Below are 25,231 nucleotides of genomic sequence, written 5' to 3' on the forward strand. Positions count from 1 at the left end.
TTATTAACATCTCAGCCAATAATTATTTGAAAATTATGGTAGTAATTTAAGTATTAGTTATTTCACATTTTTATACACCTCTTGTACTGATACAAATAGAAAATTAGATTATAAATCAGAGTTATCATAATATTGCTGTATGCAGAAGTTCAAATTAGAACCAGGAGTCCCTGTGGAAGAGCAAAAGTAGTGGACAGCATGGCCCCTTCCACAGAAAATGTCTCAACCTTAGTCTGAAAGACTACATGAACAGATGTGGCATACATGAGAAAGGATGTAACAGCAATAGTGTGGCCAGCAGGGCAAGGGCAGGGATTGTCGCCATGTGCTCAGCATTGGTGAAGCTGCACCTTGAATCTCACTCCTCACAACTGCCTGAAAGCAGGTTGGAGCCAGGGAGTCAGTCTCTTCTCCCAGAGAACAAGTGAATGAACAAGAGGAAGTGGTGTCAAATTGTGCCAAGGGAGGTTTAGGTTGGATATTTTTATGACAACCACTGTGTTTTTCTGCTGGAGCTTCACTGTGTTGTATTTGCCCATGAGTGCCTAGAGACCTTAAAGTATCATATCTGTTCTTGGTACTGATGTTAGGAGGTGGGGGATTGTGTTTGGTCCTGCTTTTATGGGTAATCAAGACTCCAAGGTGTCTCATTGTCAGTGGTGTCTGATAACGTATTACGATTTTGCAACCATCTATCTATATCCATCTCAGCTCCTCTAACACTGTGGAGCCTTGCTACTGTTTCTTGTAGTTCAGCCACCTGGCACAACAGGCCATCTACCTGTGCACACCTTGAGCAGTTACTTACTTCACATCAACAGAAGCATCTAGGCACCTGTTTCAAACCACTGCCTGCACTGAAACGTCTTTGCCAGCCAGGTCTGTCTGACTGGCTGCATCAGACTTCCCAGGCACTATATCCTATTAGCACTGATCTTAGTTCTCAGGCAAATGCCTACCCTGGTGCACTCCCCTGCACTGTTGCACTCCCTGCGCACCCGGCTGGCTGCTCTCTCAGTTACCCACATTCCCCCACAGCACCGAGAACAGCAACCACCTCGATCTGCATGGTCTGAGGGAACTTCCAGCTTGCCCACGTTTAAATCTCCAGTGGTTGCTCCAGCAATGTGCCCAGCCACATCAGCCTCAGCCTCTCTCGCGAGAGCTGCTGGCTCCTGGTGGGGTCTCCCTTCCTTCCTTGGCTTCCCTGGCTACAGGGAGCCCCCTTGTTCTCTCATCCCAGCTGCAGTCAAACACAGAGCTCTGGACTTACCTTTGGCACCACCTCAACCTGTGTGGTCTTGCAAATTAACATTTAAAAAAAAAATCCCTTTGGCAGGCTTTAGATCAGAGCTTGTCTATTAGATCAGGATGTTAACACTGAAAAGCAAATATGCGTATTTTAGAGAAAAACATGATCTCCCATTTTTGTATGGTTGTCTGCATTCATAGAAAGGTCCTGACTTAGCTAATTACAAATATATTTTACTCTATTCAAATGCTGCTGAGGGAGGCACATCTGAATATCTCATTATGTAAAAGATGGTTAATTATGTTTGGTTTATTTTAGTACATTCACCAGAACTGAAGATATAATCTCAGTGTTAGGCCATTCCACTCACATTTTGACAATGAACAGAAGAAAGGTATAAAAACTTGACTACTATGACTGCTGTCATTGTTCAGGCCCAGCTGGCAACCCAGAACCAGGAATCCACTCACTAAATCCTGCCCCCACTGTGAGATGGAGAAGAGAAAAACCAACTAAAAGCTCATGGGTCGAAATAAGGTCAGGGAGGGTTCACTCAACAGTAACGGTCACAGGTAAGAAAGACTCAACTTGGGGAAAAAAATAATTTAATTTATCAATAACCAAAACAAAGCAGGACAAAGAGAAAACAAAACCAGATCTTAAATACCGTATCTCACCTCTTCCTTCTCCCCAGGCCCAAATTAATTTGCTCTCAATATTCTACCTTCTCTCTGCCGTGGTACATGTGGACAGGGAATGGGGTTTAAGGTCAGTTCATTACACAATGATTCCACCACTCCATCCTCAGAGGGAGGACTCCTCAAAGCCTTCATCAGCTCCAGTGTGGGGTTCCTCCCACACAAGAGAGCTTTGAATGACAATCTCTGTCTGTCCCACAAGGTGCAGTCCCTCAGGAGCAGACAGCTCCAGCCCAGGCTTCCTACAGAGTCACAGCCTGCTTTGGGAACATTCACCTCCCCTGGCACGGTTTCCTCCATGGCTGCGGGTCCACATCTTCTCCACCACAGTCCTTCATAGACTGCTCCACTGTGCTCCTCCACGGGCTTCAGGGGAACAGTTGCTTTCTTACCATGGGCTGTAGAGGAACCTCTGCTTGGTCACCTCCTCTTTCCTCACTGGCCTTGATATCTTAGGTATTGCTCTCACCTCCTCTGTTCTGCAGGTCTTGTAGCAGTTCATTTCTGCTTCTTGAATATGCTAATCACAGAGGCACATCAGCTGTCGCTGGTGGGCCGGGCCTTGGCCAGAGGTGGGCTGGATTTTGGAGCTAGGGGAGCTTCCAGCAGTTTCTCACAGGAGCCAGCCCTGTGGCCTCTCACCTACTAACAAAACCCTGCCACACCAACCCAACCCAACTGCAAGTAAGTTACAAGGGCAGAAGGTCAGCTGAACTTTGGTGACTCTCCTTTCAACAATAGAAGTCCTTCTTTCTGAGTGTCATGCAAAAGTGAGGGATAATATTGGGTTTTTCAAGGAGTGAAAAGTTAAAACTCTTCTTACAGCCAGTTTCCCAAGCAAGCTCTGCTTTGCACCACCACACTTCACTGAAGTAAGGACTGCTGACACACGTAGTTTTCTGACATTATACTGTGTGTATGTATATAGACACAATGCCAAGAGCATTGCTGACCTTTTAGAAAGATACCATGAGGCACTGCCTATGTCTAAAACAGTTGTCATCATGCTAAGAGAAAAAGGAAGTAAGCATGACAACATAGCCAGCAATCAGGTACAGGTGGCTTGAACCTTCTGTGAATCCTGAGGGACATTTGAGTTGGAGTTTGAGACACATAGCATTTTACTTGCATGGAGCAGATTGTGCTTCTACCAGGGAACAATGCCAGGAGATCTCTAAGAGACTATTCTCAAAGGATTTTTTCCATGTCCACTTTTGAAGGAGTAATGCACAGAGAAGACTCTAAAGAGAATCAAGAAGACAAACATCTGTCCCAGGGAATAGGGTTTATGTGATTACTTTCCACCTTGCTCTGAGAAAACAGAATTTCAGTATGTTTTTTAAAATTGCAGTGACCCATAGGGCCATTACCAGAGAGACTACTCTACAAAGTGGCATTTTTCATACATATAAAGGTAACTGTTTGTATATAACACATTCCGAAGAAGACGTACCCAGTATTTCAGGTCCAAAAGGTCAACCGAGGATAATTTAATATTGTGATCGATACATTTTTCATTATAATAAAAGCTAAAATAGCTCACAACCCTGTTCCTGAAGAAGAGGATTCTGCTAGGTTCAATACTGCGACCTTCCTAAGTTTTAAAAAGACACAACACACTAATATAATAGCAGTTCCATTGCATCTACCAAAATTTTTCTTGGGAATTTTAAATGTCATGCTAATTGCAAAATGTTAGCCACAAAACTGGGGTTCAAATGGTGCTGGAAGAACATACCTGTAATGTGGCTTGTGGAGATGGAGCCTGCTTGGCCCAACTAAAGCTGACTAAATGTTTCTGTCTGAGTTTCTGGGATTCAGGAAGAATTATTTAGCTTACTTAGTGTTTCCACTCCTGCAGTTTCTGAGATCTACTGCAGAACTGGGAGCAGCCTACATGTCAGCATGGAACTCACATTGCTCCTGAACTAAACACCAACCACGATAGCCCCAAGACTGGGGCATGGTCATCGCATCCACAGAATCACAGAATCACACAGGACTCAGATCACTGAGTCCAAGCATCCACCCAGGAGGAAAAAGAAGAAAAAAAAAGACAAACAAAAAACCAAACACCACCAAACAACCCAACAACACAGTAGCACCCACTAGAGCATGCCCTGAAAAAGTGCCATGTCTACACATCATTAGAGTACCTTCAGGGACAGTGACTCTACCACCTCCCTGTTCAGCCTGATCCAGTGCCTAACTACTCATTCAGTAAATAAATTCTTCCCAATATCTAGTCTAAACCTCCCCTGGCACAAATTCATGCCTTTTCCGCTAGTCTTATCATTATTCACTTGGAAGAAAAGGCCAGCACCCACTTCACTACAACCTTCTTTCAGGTAGTTGTAGAGAGCAATGAAGTTTCCCCTCAATCTCTTCTCCAAACTAAACAATCCCAGTTCCCTTAGCCTCTCCTCATAGGACTTGTTCTCTAGACCCATTGCCAGCTTGGTTGCTTTTCTCTGGACTCACTTCAACATAGCATGATAATCATGTATAACCCAGGTAAATGTTCTAGGCACGCCCCTAGCACAGCCATGCTTCTTTCACACCTCAGCTGCCTGAATCATGCAGGTGTGTGTTCATTTACCAATAGCTTGAGGTAATAATAAGTTGACATAGCACTTTGGAAGCATGCACAGCTTCTACCTCTTGAACAGATCCTGTTGTGTTAGTCCCTATCAGGGATCATTCTCCAGTCTTGAGTCCAGCAGGATGTCACAACTTGAGATTCTAAATGCTTAAAGTCTCATCCAGCAGAAGGAGCCTGAAGCTAAGCTGTATATTAAGAATAATTCCTGGCCCATAGTAACCTGTGGGCTGAGCCCGGGAACTGTCTCAGAGACTGCTAGTTGTTACAGTCCAGAACTGTGCCAATGAGTGTGCCTAATGGACATACAGTATGGATGATTACACATCAGCTCCTCTGCTCTGGGCTTGTCCTGGCAATACTGCAATTGTAGTAGAGATGTAGCCATAGCTGATGAAGTTTTTTTATGAGCTGAACCTGGGCTAAATCATGCTGATTGTCAGCAGGACTTATTCCACTGTTGGAGCTTCATCACATGGCTTTCTGGTAGTTTAGAGCAAGCTAAACTGTGCTTGCAAAATGACATGCTAATATATTATCACCTGGGTTATTATATAACAAGAGCCTCATGCTTCAAGAAATGACGTGTTCCAGAAAGTCCTGAAAGTTATTGCAGGAGTAGATAAAAAAGCACAATTTTTTTCTAAAACCTAAACCTTTACATAACATGCATTTTAGTATCTGGGCAAACTGAAGCAAGAAACTGAGACCTCTCTGATGTCTATAGCAGTGTATCTACAGACTAAGATTATCTATGAAGGATATCTAAAAGTATGAGCAATTCATACCATTTAATTCTGAACATGTCTATGTGATTGCAATGTTTGATCTGATGCTCTACTCCAATGGTTTTCTGTTAGAAGGCTGTAACAGTGTGTGAGGGACCAGCCCTCAGGACCCATGCTGGAATTGGTGTCAAAACTCTATTATAATCCCTCTAATAAAGTCTCATTTGCATCCCAAAAGGCCTGTCTGAGAGGATGGAGATGATGCTGATGGCTGCATATGGCCTGCCCTGCATGTACAGTGATTGAGATAACGAAAATGATCGAGGGGCAAAGGGGGCATAGGTCCACTCAAGCTGCTCACACATGTATGGCTCAATCACACATACTCATTGTGAAATCAAGATTCTAGGCCTATAAAAAAGGGGGCTGCAATGGTGGGCTTGGGGAATTTCATCAACACTGACTATCAACACCAACCCTTCCCTGTTGGCTAGACCAAGGATGCTGGATCCAGGACCAGTGATTTTCTTGTCTCTTTATCTCTCTCTTTATCTCTCTCTCTCTCATCTCCCCCTCCCCCTTCCTCTCACCTTTTTCTTCTCATCCCCTTTTCCTTACTTAATATATATATGTGGGTGGTTTTGTTTAGGTTGTTCAATATTAACTCCTACTAGTGTAATAAATGTGCTATTTCTTATAAACAGACCTTGTGTCTCACTGCACCTTAATCTGATCAAGGGGTATTGGACGGTGGAGCTTTTACTCGGACAGTAATAGGTTTACTGTCTCTGGGAAAAGACCAGGTCTGAGAGAAGGATTTTAGGTCCAGCCACACCTTGGCTCATCTCTGAAGGAAGTCTAGAAAGCAAGGGTGTTCAGTCCTACTCTCCCTGGGCTGCCCAGTCTGAGTTGTGACACGTACAGGACTGGATCCAGCCATACCTAGGCTCCTCTATTGCAGCAGGAGTTTAGAAAGCAAGGGGGTCCAGTTCTGACCTTTCTGGATTATTAAATCCGGGCCATGTCAGTTGCCCTACCTCAGTCTTGACACAGTGTCTTCTCTTCCTTCTTTTTACTGTTTCACACATTTATCTATACTCCCTGCCATGGTCCCAAATACTTTCTCCCACTTTAACTAGTCACGTAACTCATTTCACTGCCATCTGCAGCTGAAAATGCCCACTCCTGCCTGGTATGTTGCATCCTGGAGGTCCAGGTCTTCCAAAGCAGTAGGCCTGACAGCAAAGAACTACTACAATATCCAGGAATAAGTTTTCCTAAGACCAGAGCAGAAGATATGGCAGCACTCATGATAGGGCCAAGAGAAACCTTTGTCCCAAAGGGTAAATGTGACCATCTGCCTGAGCCTTTCTCCAAAAACTGTTAATCTCAGTTCCCTCTCTGCCTTTGCCTTCCTTTGTCTTTCTGACTGTCATTGAAAGTACTAAAAATACACACTGCTTTCTATATTGGATTTTCTTAAGATACTTAACTTAGTGTCATTGTCCTTGCAGAACTGTTTCAGAACCATCAGAATGGGATGAACTCCACGCCCGGAAGCGCTGGTTTTCTTTTGTGCTTCAGCACTAGGGATGACCCTTTCTTATCTAAACAGAGCATTTTATCTCACACGTTACAATTATATGAATGGATATTGAATCACTAATTGCAGAATTCCTGTCTTTTCAAATTTTGAAAACACAGTAATTGCCAAGTAGGCCTGCATGAAATACTGCTGCAGCACTGTAACAGAAACCCAGCTCAATGCCATACATTATAGGAATGAAGCATTAATTTCTTTTAAAACACAACAGATTTCAGCCCATAACTTTCACACTTTCATACACACAAGCATCAAGATGTTTTTAAGAGGTCTGTTAACTAGTCAGGCACTGACTCCTGTATCCAAGGAGTTTGTCCAGGAGCGCATGCAGTGACACAGAGGGCAAACAGTACCAGTTCTCAAATCTGTCCCCACACTTACTGGATTCTTTTAGGAGGGTGCCTATTTCAGATGTGTGTCATTGATGCATCAGGAGCCAGCAGGGATTAATCTTCTGATCCTGTTGCACCTCTGTGAGCCATCAGTATTTACTCACAATCACTTTTTCAGATCTAGTTGTCCTGAGGAAATACAGGTAGATCCGTGCTAGGATTGTGCTGACCTGCTACTGTAGGTGTCAGCCAAATTTATAGTTCTCCTGCTGGTAATTTGCACCCTTTGTTTATATTTCCTTTCTATTCATACCAATACAAACAATTTCCCACAACACCGGAAGATTTCTTGACTTCTTGCCCTGGAAGTGTTCAAGGCCAGATTGGATGGGGCTCTGAGCAACCTGGTCTAGTGGAAGGTGTCCCTGTTCATGCAGAGGGGTGGGAGACATCAGCTATGATTTCTGATTCATAAGTGATCTTCTCAATAGTCTCCCAAGGTACTGATATTAGTCTTTAATATTTCAATAATATATGATCATAAAACATTGCCCTTTCCTGGCCTAGAATTGAAAGTTAAGATTACAATTCAGTGTATCTACGAAACATTTAATGTATGAATTCTAATCTGATAGAATCATAGAATCCTCGGGGTTGGAAGGGACCTTGAAAGATCATCCAGTCCAACCCCCCTGCCAGAGCAGGGTCACCTAGAGCACATCACACAGGAATGCGTCCAGGTGGGTTTTGAATGTCTCCAGTGAAGGAGACTCCACAACCTCTCTGGGCAGCCTGTTCCAGTGCTCTGTCACTCTCACAGTAAAAAAAAAATTTCTGATATTCACCTTAAACCTCCTATGCTCCAATTTGCATCCATGACTCCTTGTCCTATCACTGGTCATCATTGAAAAAAGCCTAACTCCATCTTCTTGATACTCACCCTTTACGTATTTGTAAACACTGATGAGGTCACCCCTCAGTCTCCTTTTCTCCAAACTAGAGACCCAGCTCCCTCAGCCTTTCCTCATAAGGGAGATGTTCCACTCCCTTCATCATCTTTGTAGCTCTGCGCTGGACTCTTTCCAGCAGTTCCCTGTCCTTCCTGAACTGAGGGGCCCAAAACTGGACACAATACTCCAGATGCGGCCTCACCAATGCAGAATAGAGGGGCAGGAGAACCTCTCTTGACCGACTAACCACACCCTTTCTAATGCACCCCAGGATGCCATTGGCCTTCTTAGCCACAAGGGCACATTGCTGGCTCATGGTCATCCTCCTGTCTACCAGGACCCCCAGGTCCCTTTCACCTACACTGTTCTCCAGCAGGTCAGCCCCCAACCTGTACTGGTGCATGGCGTTTTTCTTCCCCAAATGCAAAACTCTACACTTGCCCTTGTTGAACTTCATCAGGTTTTTTCCCACCCAAGTATCCAGCCTGTCTAGGTCTCTCTGAATGGCAGCACAGCCTTCTGGTGTGTCAGCCACTCCTCCCAGCTTGGTGTCATCAGCAAACTTGCTGAAGGTACATTCTGTACCCTCATCCAGGTCATTGATGAAGATGTTGAACAACACCGGTCCCAGTACCGACCCCTGAGGGACTCCACTAGTCACGGACCTCCAACTAGATTCTGCCCCATTGACTACAACTCTCTGACTTCCTCCTTTCAACCAGTTCTTGATCCACCTCACTGCCTGATCATCAAACCCATACTTGATCAACTTATCTACAAGGATGCTGTGGGAGATGGTGTCAAATGCTTTACTGAAATCCAGATAAACCACATCTACTGCTCTACCATCATCTATCCACCTAGTAATTTCCTCATAGAAGGCTACAAGTTTAGTCAAACATGACTTACCCTTGGTAAAACCATGTTGACTGCTCTTGATGACCCCCACGTCCTTGATGTGCCTAGAGATAGTGCCAAGGACAAGTTGTTCCATCACCTTTCCAGGGATGGAGGTGAGGCTGACTGGTCTATAGTTACCCGGGTTCTCCTTCTTGCCCTTCTTGTAGACTGGTGTGACATTTGCTATCCTCCAGTCCTCAGGCACCTCTCCTGTTACCCATGACTTACCAAACATGATGGAGAGTGGACTAGCAATGACCTCCGCCAGCTCCCTCAGCACCCTTGGATGCATTCCATCCGGACCCATCGATTTATGGATGTCCAGATTACTCAGCTGATCCCTAACCCAATCCTCATCTACCTTAGCAAACTCCTCCTTTATCTTGACTTCTTCTGGGGCTATATGAATCTGGGGCTCATGGGGAAAGCCTGCAGGAGTAAAGACAGAGGCAAAGAAGGCATTCAGCACCTCTGCCTTCTTTAAATCCTCTGTCACCAGGGCACCCACCTCATTCAGCAGTGGGCCTATATTGCCTCTGGTGTTAGTTTTGTTGGCTATGTATTTGAAAAAGCCCTTTCTATTGTCCTTAACCCGACTTGCAAGGTTAAGTTCCAAGGAGGCCTTAGCTTTCCTTATTGCCTCCCTACATCCTCTGACAACAGTCCTATATTCCTCCCAAGTGACCAGCCCCTCCTTCCATGATCTATAGATTTTCCTTTTCCACTTGAGTTTGCCCAGCAGTTCCTTTTTTAACCACCCTGGTCTCCTAGCTCCCTTACTAGATTTTCTACCCATTGGGACACACTGATCCTGTGCTTGCAAGAAGTGATCCTTGAATGTTGTCCAGCTATCTTGAGCCCCTTTACCTTCTAGCACCCTGTCCCATGGGACTTCCCTTAACAATTGATTGAGGAGGCCAAAGTTTGCTCTGTGGAAGTCCAGGGTTCTGGTCCTGCTGGGTATTCTGTTCTTCCCACACAGGATCCTGAACTCCACCATCTCGTGGTCACTGCAGCCAAGGCTGCCATTGACCACCACTGCTTCAACAAGGCCCTCCTTGTTGGTGAGCACAAGATCCAGCAGTGCTCCTCTTCTAGTCGGCTTGTCCACCATTTGCATTAAGAAGTTGTCATCAATGCACTGGAGGAACCTCCTAGACTGTAAAAGGCTGGCTGTGTAAGACTTCCAGCAGATATCGGGGTAGTTAAAATCTCCCATGAGGACCAAGGACTGTAGTTGTGAGGCTGCTTTCAGCTGCCTGTAGAAAGCCTCATCAACTTCCTCATCTTGATCAGGAGGTCTGTAGTAGACCCCCACAACTGTATCACCCATACCAGCCTGCCCTTTAATTCTTACCCACAGACTTTCAACTTGCCCCTCATCAGCCCCTGCACAAGACTCGATACATTCTAGTTGCTCTCTCACATAAAGAGCAACTCCACCACCTCACTTCACCGACCGATCTTTCCTAAAAAGCACATAGCCATCCATGGCCACATTCCAGTCGTGTGAGCTGTCCCACCATGTCTCTGTTATTGCTACCAGATCATAACCCTTAGCCCGTACACAGACCTCTAACTCTTCCTGTTTATTCCCCATGCTGCATGCATTGGTGTACAGGCATTTCAGGAAGCAAGCAGAGCACACTTGTGGGACCAAATCCTCCTTAGATCACCTTCCTTCAGGCCCTGGTATGTTCCTCTTGGTCTTGTCCCTAACAGACCCAGTTTTCTCCCCTTCCCCCTTCACATCTAGTTTAAAACCCTCTCGATGAGCCCTGCTAAGTCCTGCCCCAAAAGCCTTTTCCCCCTCTGGGACAGGTGCATTCCTCCTGCCACCATCAGGCCAGGTGTCTCATATAGCAGCCCATGATCAAAAAAACCAAAGCCCTGCCTTTGGCACCAGTCTCATGTCCTGTCTTCATGTTCTGTTTATTTTATTGGATAAGGATGATGTGTGGCACTGGTGTGCCTTTCCACTTTCTTGTTCCCCATTATTTAGAAACTAAGGCTAATGTCACCCCCATCTATAAGAAGGATTCAAAGTATGACCCAGGTAATTACAGACCCATTAGCCTCACTTCAGTCCCTGGAAAGGTCATGGAGCAAATGCTCCTGGGGACTGTCACAAGTCAATTGAAACATCTGATGGGAAAACCCAACATGGATTCACCAGAGACAAATTGAGCTTGAGAAGTCTGATTGCCTTCTACAACCAAGTAACCTGCTCGGTTGATGCAGGGCAAGCAGTGGACTTTGTCTACCTGGACTTCTCCAAGGCTTTTGATATGGCGCCCCCCAGCTTCCTCCTGGAGAAACTGACTTGTTGTGGCCTTAACAAGTGGTCTGTGTGGTGGGTGGGGAACTGGCTGACAGACCATACCCAGAGAGTGATAGTAAGTAGTTCCTTCTGAAACTGGCAACCAGTCACAAGTGGGGTGCCCCAGGGACCCATATTGGGCCCAATGCTGTTTAACATTTTCATAAGTGACCTGGATGTTGGGATCAAGAGCACCCTGATGAAGTTTGTTGACAAGATCAAGATGAGTGGAGAGGCTGACACTCCAGAAGGAAGGACCACCCTCCAGGATGACCTGGAAGACTGGAGGAGTGGGCTAGCAGGAACCTTATGAAGTTCAATGGGGGGAGTGAAAGGTTTTGCACCTGGGAACACATAACCCAGGAGCACAGTTCAGACTGGGATCCACCTGGTTGGAGGGCAGCCCTGTGGAAAGGGACCTGGATAGCTTGGTGGATAACAGGGTCAACTGGAGTGAACAGTGTGCTACAGGGACAAAGAAAGCCAACAGGGTGCTGGGCTGCATCAGCAAGGGCATCACCAGCAGAGATAAAGAAGTCATCATCCTGCTCTACTTGGCAGTTGTCAGACCACACCTGCAGTATTGTGTTCTGGTCCCCACTCTACAAAAAGGATGCAGACAGGCTGGAGAGGGTCCAGAGAAGAGCCACAAGGATGATCAGAGGACTGGAGGACCTGCAATATGAGGAGAGGCTGAGAAAACTGTGTTTGTTGAGAAAAAGAAGGCTTGAGAAAAGAAGGCTTAGGGGAGACCTTATTACTATGTTCCAGTACTTAAAGGGTGGCTACCAAGGAGATGGAAATGGGCATAAGTTGCTCCTGGGGAGATTCCAAATGGACACAAGAAGTAAATTTTTCACCATAAGGACAGTCAAATATTGGAAAAATCTCCCAAGGTAAGTGGTAGATTCCTGAACATAGGACAGTTTTAAGACTCTGCTTGACAGGGTGCTGAGCCATCTGATATAAACTATAGTAGTACCTAGAAAGGTTGGACCAGATGATCCTAGAGGTCCCTTCCAACCTGGCATTCTACGATTCTATATTTCTATGATTCTTTGATTGATTATCCACTTTATCTTATCTCTTTTCAACCAAAGTGATAAAAGATTTTAGAATAAGGGAAACAGAGACTTGCCACTGATAGGACAGACAGAAGGAAATCTGACAAGTAACAGAGGTTTTCTTTCACTTTTACATAATATTTTAAATGCACTTTCTGGGAACTGTCATGCATTATTTACACTTGGGAATGGCAGTCTTGTCTCTCCTGAGAGTAGCAGCATAATGAGAGCTAATAAATTCAGTTGCAATAATAACCTTTATGAGAAAGTCAAAGCATTCCATAGAAAACAGAGCTGTGCAAGAATAAAGCAGGCATTTTCACAAAGTTCATATTACTAAGAAGACACATTTTCTGTATGATAGTGTCAGAGACCATGTTTCATACAATATTAAACATTGACATGTACAAAAAATACACAAGGTTTGTATCTTCAGTCTCATATTATTACCAACAGCTGGAGAAAAAATATTGCATGACAAGAGGAAAAGCTGCTATTCAAATGGTGTGCCATCAGCCATTAAGATAATTTGAAAAGTTGTTTCAGAACCATTAGAATGATCATGAAAATCTGTTGATACACCTTATGAGATAGATTAAACCACCAACAAGCAATCTCTTCAGGACTTCCTATTGGTTGGGATTATTGACTTCCACAGCAGCCCTAGCATGACACCCAGTTCCAGATTGCGTGTTTCACATAAAAATAAAGAACATTATCATGACAAGCATTGTTAATCATTCCACGATAGTGTGCCTGTCACAATATTGACAGAATTCATCTAAACTGGTGCATTCCAAACGCACATCCCCACTCTGCTACATCAGCATGTACATTAAAGAGATCTATCTGGAATAATGACAGAATTATAAGAAGTTGTTTTTATAGATCTTCAATGTTTTAAAACTCATCTTTTTGTGTGTAACAAACCTATCCAGCTGGCATTATCAACAGGTATAAATCTTCAGACAAAAATTAAACTACTCTCCAGAGACCTCCTTCTCTCTCACATTCTGTTTGCAAATGACCTATCACCCAAACTGCTGACTCTGTTCCCTTTCACTGTTCCCTGCATTTGTAAGCATTATTATACCATTTTACAGCTGTCATATCACAGGATCTTTTACAGCAAGATCTCAGCATATTTTACAGTTGTTTTTTAAGTAATATAGCTTTGCAAAACTGAATTCTTGCAGTGGAGAATCCTTAACAGCCTTCATTTTTCAGAGGTGCAAACAGGTTACCCATAGCCTTTTTATTGAAAAGCTGAGCACCCCTGCCTTTGAATCAAAGCTCAGCAAATTTTACAGTCAGAGCATTGATGAAGGAATCAAGAAGGAAGACAGATCCTGCATCACAAGAGTTGCAGATTTATTTACCTTTTTTTTTTTTTTTTTGGTGCAACATTGAATTTCCATGTTACTCCAGAATAACTTTGTTCTAAAAGTTATCAATTATGCAATATGTAACAAAGGATGTTCAGAGTGATACAGGAAAAATGTGAATAAGAATGCTTTCATATTATTGAGTTAGGCTTGTTTAGAAACAAAGAAAATACATCCCAGGTAATAATTTATGTTTTCCTATTTATACCATCAAGATGCTCATTGCCAGAGTAACCAAGTACACTCCTATGTTCTTTTCCTGTTTGAGTGAAGCCCCAACAAATGGGTGATGTTTTCAGTGCATCATGCTGCTCCAAACCTGATCCAGATGTTCTGTATACGTATCGCTATAGATCATTAACTGCATCGTGGAGTGAGTACTGAGACCAGCCAGACTTTGATTCACTTAAGGGAAGAAATTATCCAAAATCCATTTACTCTGGAAAAGTGATATCTAACACATAGTTTTTAAAGAAGCTCTGCTGAAGTAACCAAAACTCAGAGTCAGTTGTTGCTCATGACAAATTCTTTGCTGAATTCTTTGCTGATGGGAAATAGAATAAATGAAAATATTTGTATCATATATGTTGCAATAGTTCCTACATTATCTATTTTCTTTATACCTAAGCAGTTCTAAAGAGAGAAATTTAGACTGAGTGAGTGAGCTGTAGAAGGCTATATGTTTCAGAAGGATCTCTTCAGAAACAGAATTTCATCTTGTCCCACTGAAGACTTCAGAATTTTTCAAGTGGCTTCCACAGCTAACCTGGATTTCACCCCAAGTGTTTTGGATGATGTTTCAGTGACAATGATAACTTACAAAGCAGCTCTATGGATACTCACTGAGAAGACAGAGTACAGCTTCAGGAGCTATGGTGGGGCATGGAAAGATGTATGTTTGCTCTTAATGGAGGAAGTAAAACAAACACATTAATAAGAGAACAAATAGAGCTGAAGGACTTAATGAAAGCCAGGAACAAACAGTGTTTCAGGCGGAGAAGATAAAATACATAATATTCTCATGTCAGAAGGAGGAATATTTTAGTACATTAAGGCTGAAAAAAAAAAAAAAAGGGAAAAATAAAGTTCTCCCATTTATACAAAGTGCATAGCTGTGTTTTATCCAGAATAATTATATTAATAATATCCTGCTTATGCCTTTGTGTTGTAATGAAGTGTGGGTGTTTGTGAAAATGGAGCTACTGTAATGATCTATTATTATCTGGAAATTAAAGATGAGATTCATCTCACTTAGCTTAAAAGAGTTGGGCATCAAGTCTAAGTTCATTATCTAGACTTCCTTTGGAGTCAACTGTCAGATAAGCATTTCCCAATTTAAATATCTAAAACACTCAAGACTAATAGCCTTTGTGCTTGCTAGCCATTACCATTGATTATAGAAAGAATCCAAAGACTAACTTTAGTAGACACACAACTTTAATATAGCTAAAGTTAACTGATACTAATTCTATCTTAATAGTATTTTCTCACATTAAATCTTCTCAAGATTAAGTCTTTGAAGTCTAAAACTGCTATTACATTTACATATAAACACATGCTTAAATGTTTTTTAAGATCTCAACCAGGCACTTGTCAGGAGTGAAATTTGAGCAGATGGATATGATTTCCTGACTTCAAGAACAATAATTTGTAAATAGTTCACTTTTTCAAGTAGCCATTAGAAAAGTATTTTAAATATCTGGGATTGTGAGAGTAAACCTTTAATTAAACTGCATAAAGAGATTTTGTCAACCTAGTGGAGTTGCTCCTAGACAAAATCAATGGAAAGTGCTGACATCTGTAACAGATGCAGGATTCCTGACTGCTGTAACACATTGTAAAACTTTTATAAAATACATTAATTTCATCTGCATATCATTTTCATTAAAAAAAAAAAAAAAGTAATCAACAGACTTTCCTTTCCAGTGGTAAAACTAGGTCCTGTCCACACCAGTGGTCCTCAAATCTAATTCAGTCTCCTAAAGCAGGATCGCATGGATTCACTGTTTATTTCTGTAAGTGATTATACATGCATCAGTTCTGTGACATGACTTTGCATTAACTGTGTAATACTAGTTGCTGCAGCACTCAGAGTGTGAACAAAGAAATCAGTGGAAACAGAGATGATAAGCTGTGCTAAATAAGCCATGACTCTGCTGCAGTCAAGGCTGCCTATGGTCAAGATGCTGAAGAGCAAATCCGATACACTTAATTCATTTGCAAAGCTCTGAAAATGAAAATAAATGCCAACAATATCTAAGTGCAGAACTTCCTGCATCCTGAGGGGAAAGGTTCATAATTTCATTTTTATGTTTATTTCTTCTCTAATCCAGCCTGGCTGGCTATTCATCCCTCTATCTCTTTTCTAACTTTTTTACCTTTGCCATATCACATGGAGACAACTAGTTTTGGTATGGATATCTTTGGTTGATGTGCAATAGAAATGCTCATGACTTTCAGAAGTTTCACTTTTGGAATCTGTAAAGTAAGTGACACAGATGTGCAGCTTCACTCCTGGTCAGTCTGCCCCCTTGTCCTCTACTTTCCCTGTTGTGTTTGGGGTTTTTTTTATGCTGGAGGAAATGTGTGTGGAAAAGCACAAGACAAAGATAATAATAATTACAGAATAAGGCTGCAATATATTATCTTGTTAAGAGGTGGGCAGAACTGGTTCTTAACACTTCTCTGATTATGAGAAACAAGGGCAAAACTAGCATCACTTACTTATTTGGGTGCAAGTAAGACATAAGGACAAGCTCTAAGAGCTAAATTTGACATTACCTTTACTTCTGTTAGATATGTTGCAGTCTGAGAGACCTATATACCAACACAAGAGCCAGCAGCCAACATATTGGCTGCAAGGAGTAGATGACAAATTTACCAAAAGGAGTTGTTTTGCTGTGGTGACATGATTACAAGGAATGTGGACCGCTGAGAATGTTTTGGAGTTGTTCGTACAGCAGCTAACAAAAGCAAGAGGCTGTCTGCATGGGCTTCCACTTGCTCTGAGGAGGAAGAGCAATAAAAATAATTGACATTTTGAGTGAATAGTATAACCTGAACTCTGTGAAAAAATAAAAGTAATTCCTCATTTTTATCCAGACTTTCTTTCCTCCCAGAAGAACAGAATAGCTGATGGGTTACAAATACATGCTAAAAGGATAGCTTTACCCTTTATCGCCTGGGCCCAGACATTTTTTTGGCATGTTCTTGTGTCCTTCTACTTCTTCGTTGGCCCAATACCTTCAGGGCACTGAGTGCTTTGCCACACAGGTGATCAGCACAGGAAAAAGAGATGGTATTGAGCTTTCTGCCTTTTACTGCCTCTTTTGCCACAGTACTCTCTCTTGATATAAACAGTTAGCACAGCAGCATCCTGTTCCTGTCCTGTCCTGTCCTCTCCTCTCCTCTCCTCTCCTTAGCTCAGTGTTCAAGGAAGCCATCACCCTGAGTGACTACAAAGAATGGCAGCAACAACACAATCATGTTTATGAGAAGCTCTACTGGGTGGATTCTGTCTGCATGTTGATTTCTTCTTACGTAGTTTCTTATGCTGACCTCTGTGGTGCACTACTCAGGTGCTCTTCTTTACTAGTCTCAGCATGTTCTACTGAGCAATAACCTCAATTCTTTCTAGCTTTTCCTCATTTCTCAAATTCTGCATTTGCAGTTTTGCTTGTTCTGCTGCTTTGCAAATTTGCATGGCTTTTTCCAAATTTAACTCCCAATGATTTTTAGCAGACATTCATGTATCTTCCTGTTCCTTCAGGTCACCTCTAAGAATGTGATGCCATGAATCACAGAGAATTAAACTTGCTTCTTTAAGGAAATGAAATTAAGTTTTCTTCAAACTAGTAAAGCAATTTCCAGATTTTTAATTTTAAATTAAGTGCATTAAATATAAACACAAGATAAAATTTGTAGTCCAACAAGCTTTCATGCTGATCTGATATATGCAAAAACAAAGGGAGAAAGAAGGGACAATGCCACTCCCAAAAGCAAGTGTTGACTTGAATTTTTAGATTTTGTGTTGTCTGTACTTTAAAAAGATGTCTAACAACATAGATTTTTTTTTATCATTGCTTTTCTTTTCTTGGCTGATACGCAATTTTAAGACAAAAAGAGTCATGAGGAAGGATTTCACCTTTCTCAGAAAAACACAGTCTTAATTCAGTGTCATTTCCAGAATTAAAAATAAATAAATAAATAAATTGCGTATCTACTGCTTCAATTACTTTTCTTCAGAGCCTAAGGTTGTCGTGCACTCTCCACCCTTATGTCCTCTCAGATATTATTTCTGGCTACCTCACTGGCTGCCACCTGTAGTTGTGAAAAAATTAGAACAATTTTGTGCAATATTCAAGCCCACTTCACTCTGTAAAAGCAGCTTTATACATTCTGTATCAACTGTATAGGTCCTATAAAGAACTGTCTTCCATGAAGCAGGATCATTTCCTCTGAGTTTTTTGGCCAACTTAAAGCAACTGTTCAATTTTAACCTGCACAAAATGCACACTGTTCATAAGAGATTCCACTCATGGGTCCATAGTTTTATCAGCTGGAGAAAGATCAAGAGAGAAACCAAGTATCATAAACAGAGGAAGGCAGAGGTCATCAAACTGCCTTGTGTCCTCTTGAAGGGACGCTCTACTGTTTTCAAGGATGGGATCACTGGTTTTATGATCATTTAATTTTCATGTTGACAGATGAGCATCATCTTCCAAGCCGAGTACAGTATCTATGCAAAATTCACATCAAAGCCCTAACAGATGTTGTCTATTGTTCATGAGGAAGGAAAAAACATTGGGAGCACTCTACGTGCTCCAGTGCTTTAGCATGGAGCTCTAGGGCATGGACTTGGGATCAAACTACCAGTTGTATGAAGTAGGAAGTAAGAGGACTGGCTTCATTCCAAAAGTCTCTTAGCAAGGATTTGCTGTCTTTAGGCAACAGGAATGAGGAATAACTGCTTTGTTGTGCTTGGTCTTGTCTGTCTTCTCTTCATCCATTAAAATGCCATGAAGAAGCCACAGAAGCAGAGCTGGACTTCAAACAGACAAGCTATTTATAGTAGATAAAATGCAAATTCTAGCAACATACAGGTTATTACTCCAGATGTTTTATGATAGTTGCCAAAATGTGAAAATCAATTAATCTATTTAAGAGACGAGGCTATATTTGGTAGTATTATCCTATAAGCTGAGGAACACAAAGCCCATTTAATTTTATTTTAGGTTGAACAACATGATTTCTTTGCTTTTCCTGTGCTACACTTACTAACAGAATCTCCTCTAACAAGTCTAAGAATTCTTAACTGCATAATAATTTGCTATATTTAGTTAATGTAGTAATAATTCTATCTGCATAGAATTTTGATGATTTTGTTACTTTATTGATAGAAAATCAATGTCATAAATTATCAATACAATTCTGTAACAATTTTTTTCCTTAGAAAAGCATATAAACGTGAAGATTTGAGAGAAGATTGAAGTTAGCAGTTTTTAAAAATTATTTTTAATAGAGAAGAAAGAAAGTTGATCAAGAGGCCTGAATAATTCTCATATATGTATTAAAGTATGTGTGTAGGACTGAAATAGTGGTAAACTGTTAGAGATTTTAAAAATTCTTGCATTTTTTAATAGCTGTAAAAAAATATGGCTAAGCAACAAGCTACAGTGTATTGTTCTAAAGTATTGGTGCAGGCTTTTCTTAAATTTTGACTTTTTTAATGAATTGAGGTATGAGTGATGAAAAAGACATCTATCAGTATCTCAACTTGATATATTGTAGCTACAGCATTATGGAAGAATAATGGTACTGTATTTTGTAATTATCTGGTTAAATAGTTAATTTTAGTGGCACTTAACTTGAGACCACATCTGGAGCATGTCCAGCTCTAGGCTCTCCAGTTCAAGAGGAACAGGGATTGACTTGAGAGAGTTCAACGGAGGCTACGAGGAGGATTGAGGGACTGGAACACCTGCCCTATGAGGAAAGGCTAAGAGACCTGGAGCTTTTCAGTCTAGAGAGAAGATTGAGAGGGGATCTTATTAATGTCTATAAATATCTGAAGGGTGGGTGTCAAGAAGGAGGGGCCAATCTCTTTTTGTTTGCACCCTGTGGTAGGGCAAGGGGCAGTGGATTCAAACTCGAACACAGGAAGCTCCACTTCAACATGAGGAAAAACTTCTTTACCACGAGGATGATGGAGCACTGGAACAGGCTGCCCAGAGGGGTTGTGGAGTCTGCTTCTCCAGAGACATTCAAGACCCATCTGGATGGGTTTCTCTGTGACCTGACCTGGTTGATCCTGCTCTGGCAGGGTAGTTGGACTCGATGACCTCCAGAGGTCCCTTCCAACTCCTAATAATCACTGATTAATTTATTTATATTTTTCAGGTATCATTGATGCTGCGTTCTATTTTACTGCTGAAACTTCGACAAGCATTTCTCAAGGGACCCAGTTCTGTAATTGGCTGCTTCAACTGTGTAAAAGCAAACTGGGTTTCCAGGAATTTGCATGGGTGAATGCGAATCTGTTCAAAGGGCAAGCAGCTACATTTACAGATGCCCAGTTATTCTACTGCTGTTTCTGTTTGATTCCAGTGTGGTTTATAGCATCAATAATCCAGTTGACAATGGCTGATTTCAGCTCCCTCTAAAATCCAAACCCTTTAGAAGACGTTTTTAAATCCTGAAGGTGCTAAGAATGTGGAAATGATCATGGGTGCATAAGAAGGCAATAGATAACAAAGGAGAAAAGAAGGCACTTTTTAAAGAACTTCAAGAGACAGGCTGATTAGCCTTTATCAAATTAACAGAAAACATGAGAAAAGAGCCTTAGTCACACTCACATGCAGGCCTTTTACTTTGATATCAATGTTAATAAAACATTATATGCAAATATGTTAAAGTCATTTGAAATGTTAGTAACCTCGTCTTTCAGAGAAGTCTCAAAAAGTGCTATTAAATGAAATGTATCTTCATTTTCTACAGTTTTGTGTTCTTAGTCCTGCAGCTTCAGTTTAAGGCAATACAGTCACCTGCATGTAGGCCTCTTTAAATGTCATTTGAGTAGAGCTCTTCAGGATTATTATCAGGGATTATTATTTCTAGGGAAAATAAATATTTAATTTTCAGAACAGCTATATTATTTTTAAATGTAACTCTTAAAATATGGATTTTCTTGATTTTGCAATTAAAAATTATTTCAATAAAATCAAGTGATGGAAATAAATGTGTGCCATCAGCAGGGTAAAGTTTTCATAAGCACACAATAAGTAAATCCATACATGAGTAAAGCTGCTCAGGAAAAGTCAAGAGTTACCAGAATTACAGTTGTAAAAGTTAAGGGATGTCGTAGAGTAATTGTCTGTTTCTCTTCACATATTAATCTAGGTCTAGATATTGTCATATGAACAGATGAATTTTGGACTTAAATCAGTAAGGGAAAAATCAAGCTCTTTTAAAAATAAAAACTATTACAAGTTTTGAGAAATTTAAGAGGGTAGTAGGTACATGAAAGTATGTCAGTGTAGTCTTAACAATGACAAATTTTCCATCTGTATTTTTGAACCTAACTTTATAGTTTACATTTGCTGCTTGTACATATGATTGAAATTCCTCCTCACTAAATAATCACATGCTCATCAATGAAGTTAACTGTATCTGAAATAAGCAAATTCATGTATATATCTCTACTGATGTTTATTTATGTCTATACATTTTCCAGGGTGAACTACTTGAATTGAGACTCATTCTCCAGCTCTTTTTCTTCTGAAAAGCAGCAGCAATTCTCTACAACTAAGTTATCCTTTCACACTTAGCGCTACTTCTGCTCCAACTGTTGACTTCTTCTGATGTCAAAACTGACATTTCCAGTGCATCCTAACAAATTTCAGGGAACAAATATGCAACATGTTCCTTGGCTTGAAAACTTTTAAGTTGACTGATAAAATGTCAGACTCCTTTATACAGACACTTATGGTTGTTAATATTTCAGAAAACAAATTCTCAAAACCAAACCAAAACCAAAACAATCAAACAAAAAAAAGCACATCTTTATATTACTGTTTTCATTCTGACATGCTGTTATTTTTTTCTGTGCGCTCAGGCTTTTTGTCAAAGATTCTATGCTGTTCACTCAAAGAAAAGTTACACATCTTCAAATTCACTAAGCGTTCTTTCTAAAATTAATTAGAAAATTAGACTTCAATCAAAGCTGGGAAGAAAATCAGAAATCAGATATTTAATAAATTCTATTTGCATTTCTTCCTAAATAACAGTGCTTTTGAGTTGTACAATTCTTTAACTCTTTATTACAAAGCACTTTAAGACATAGCTTTGCCATCCTTAAATTTATTGTATCTTAAGCCTGCTGACTTCAATTAAGCTGCTACTCAATAATAAAAAGTATAACAAAACATGAGATTTAATATTTACATGCTGTAAATCAAGTTAAAAAATGCAGACTATATATTGTATATTACTGTTGTGCATTACCTGTGTATATCCAAAGCTATTAAGGTAGAGGATATTAAGTTTCACAAATGTGTCTGATTTAAATAGAAAGCTGATGGTTCACTGAGGATCTGATTTTATATGATATCATAATCCAGTGAGTGACCTCCATTTCCACTGATTTTTATACACCTTGAACATGCTCATCATTTCTTGAGGGTTTCTCAGCTCCCTGCATGATTAAGTGAGGAGTAAAAATCTCATAAACAACAAGCAAAGGCAGTTTCACAGATTAAACTTCTGAAAACAAGGGGAAAAAAAATATAACCATGCAGCTAGAGTGCTCAAAAGCCCTTTGCAGGCAATGGAAACTAAAAATTAAACTACAAATCCAGTATCAGACTTAGCACATGAAAGACAGTATCCAACTCCATTCTACAAGATGAAGCACATGTGAAAGTCTGTCCAAATCCATCCTACAACAAGGTGAAGTTACTCTTGATACTCCTTTCTTCAGCCATCTGCCAGAAAGACAGAAAATCTAAGAATGCACTTCTCAAATTAAGGCAATCTAAGGTAGGAATGGCAAGGCAGCTCATACAGACAGATATGGTGACATTCAGCTGGCCAATGCAGAAAGCCACAATTTTGAAGACAGAACCCTTGGCAGCATCTACACCAGCCAAGACACAAGCTGAAGAGCCAGACCCCTTTCACCCTTACTACTAACTATATTGTTCACTGCCTGGTTTGGTTTAAGATATTGATATTTCCTGTAAAAACACAAATTGTTTATTTATTCTCAGATATTAATAAATATGTGTTTTCTTCATCATGTATTAATTAACCTACTAGATCTGCAAAATTAACAATAAGGTATAGTTGGTTGGTTACAATTGCAGTGGTGCCTGTTACAATGTCTGTTTTCACAAACTGGATTCATATTTGTTTCAGCAGAGTTCAACGCTGTTAAACATTGGGATTATGAGTTTCAATCATTGCTGAGTTTGGGTATTCAGGGAGCAGCAGTTATCTGTACTCATCAAAAATGTGGGATTTCTTTAGTGAATGAGAATCAACTTGTGTGATCAAAGCCAAAATACAGCAACAGATGGAATACCTCACTAGAGGAGGATTTGTTTAATAGCTGAAGCACTAATATATTATTTTGATGCACAGAGTAAGAAGTTAGGTTTAGAAATCTTTGCACTAGTTTCCCATGTACCTGATGAAAATTCATCTCTCTAGTAATCTTCAAAAAGATGTTATCATTTGAAAAAATGTCACATTCATTAAATGCAGGAAGGAGGATACTGGAGAAGGTCAAATAGGCTGTAGTGTTCCACCTTTTACTGTGTGTAACCAATTGTCTTAATGTTTAAGTATTGCATTTTTTACAAATTGTCAAACAATTTTAGTTCTTGTCATACATTAAATATGACCTGTGCTCAGGATGGGTTTCATACAAAACACAGTTTTCACTGTCAAGTTGTAATTAAGAAGGTACAAAATTTCTCAGTCTTATCAAAATAGTAGAAGTTGCATGCATACAGTGTATTCGATATAGAAGCTACTTTTACAACAATCTAACTGCATCCATTCATATGGAAGGAGGGGTATGTCTTTTTAGATATATTAGTACCAATCATATCCCTAACCAAATATTTTTTATCCTGAATTAAATTTCTATTGACCAAGTGATAATTGTTTCTGAAGCTCCTCCACTATGAAGGAACATGACTTGCAGATTCTAGCCCACTACATTAATTTCTTTCACAAAAATTGTTTAAAATATGCTAGTAACTAGTTGACACTTGTGGTATATGCATATTCAGCAGTGGTATGCAATTTTGTTTTGAATCACTGATTGGATGACTAGAATTTTCATAAATAAAGGATGGGGAAATCAAAGAACTCTGAAGATAGACACAAAATAGCATTCATGAGAACACAAATATAGACATCAGCAGTACAGATATTTTCATGTCAGCTAGTTGTCAAGACTTTTTCACAGTGAGTGGAGTAAAATTGGCACTTTCAAAGCATGAGTCATCTCAACCTAAAATAGATGATTAAAATAGGTCAGATGAATCACTGGATATTGCTCTCTGTTGACCTTCAAGAGAGCATTGGTTTACCAGCTAATATGTACAAATATAAACTGCAGGCATATGAAGCTGAGTTAGAAGGATACAAGACAGAGTTTCTCTGGAAACAATATTTTCACAACCAGATTTACAAACACAAAAGAGAATAATAGACTAATATTTCCTAAAGGGGAAGGGAGGAAGGTTATTAAAAATCGTTTATATCTTAGTGAAAAATAAGCTAAAAAAACAGTATGTGTCATTTAAAGGGATGTCATATGTCTGTATGCAAAGTATTTGGATATAAAGGTATTTTCCTGGATCGAGAAGGTATGTTCTTTGAAACATTATCATTGTGTTTCAGTATATCATATCTATGTATGTTAACACTAAATATCTTTACAGCTTCAAGACTTACAGTACAGTAAATGACTGGTTCATTTGAGAAAAAGCAAGTTCAAGATTTTAAATGCTTTTAAATTAAGCTTGAACTATTCTGATTAAATAATAAATGCTTATGAAGTAAACTACAAATTCTCCCAAATTAATTAAAATTTAAACTGTATACAAATACTGAGGTTCTTACTGAGGAAAGACACAACTGACCCTATAACTGTAACTACAAAAAGCATACACAGAATATTTTAACATCTTCAAGCACCTTCTTCCATTAATTTGCAGTTGTGTGGACTCCACAAGGGCATTTTCTTGAAATCAATATCCAAAAATCATTCATCCTGACAGATCTGCCAGGCTTTATCCCCAAACCATCAGAATATTAAGAGAAAGGGTAAAGGCAGCATTATATTTCTGTGCTATGTGCTTTTTCATCTTATTTCTGTGTGACCTTGAG

This window comes from Apus apus, chromosome 1 (assembly GCF_020740795.1).
Source record: "Apus apus isolate bApuApu2 chromosome 1, bApuApu2.pri.cur, whole genome shotgun sequence".
Lineage (NCBI taxonomy): Eukaryota > Metazoa > Chordata > Aves > Apodiformes > Apodidae > Apus > Apus apus.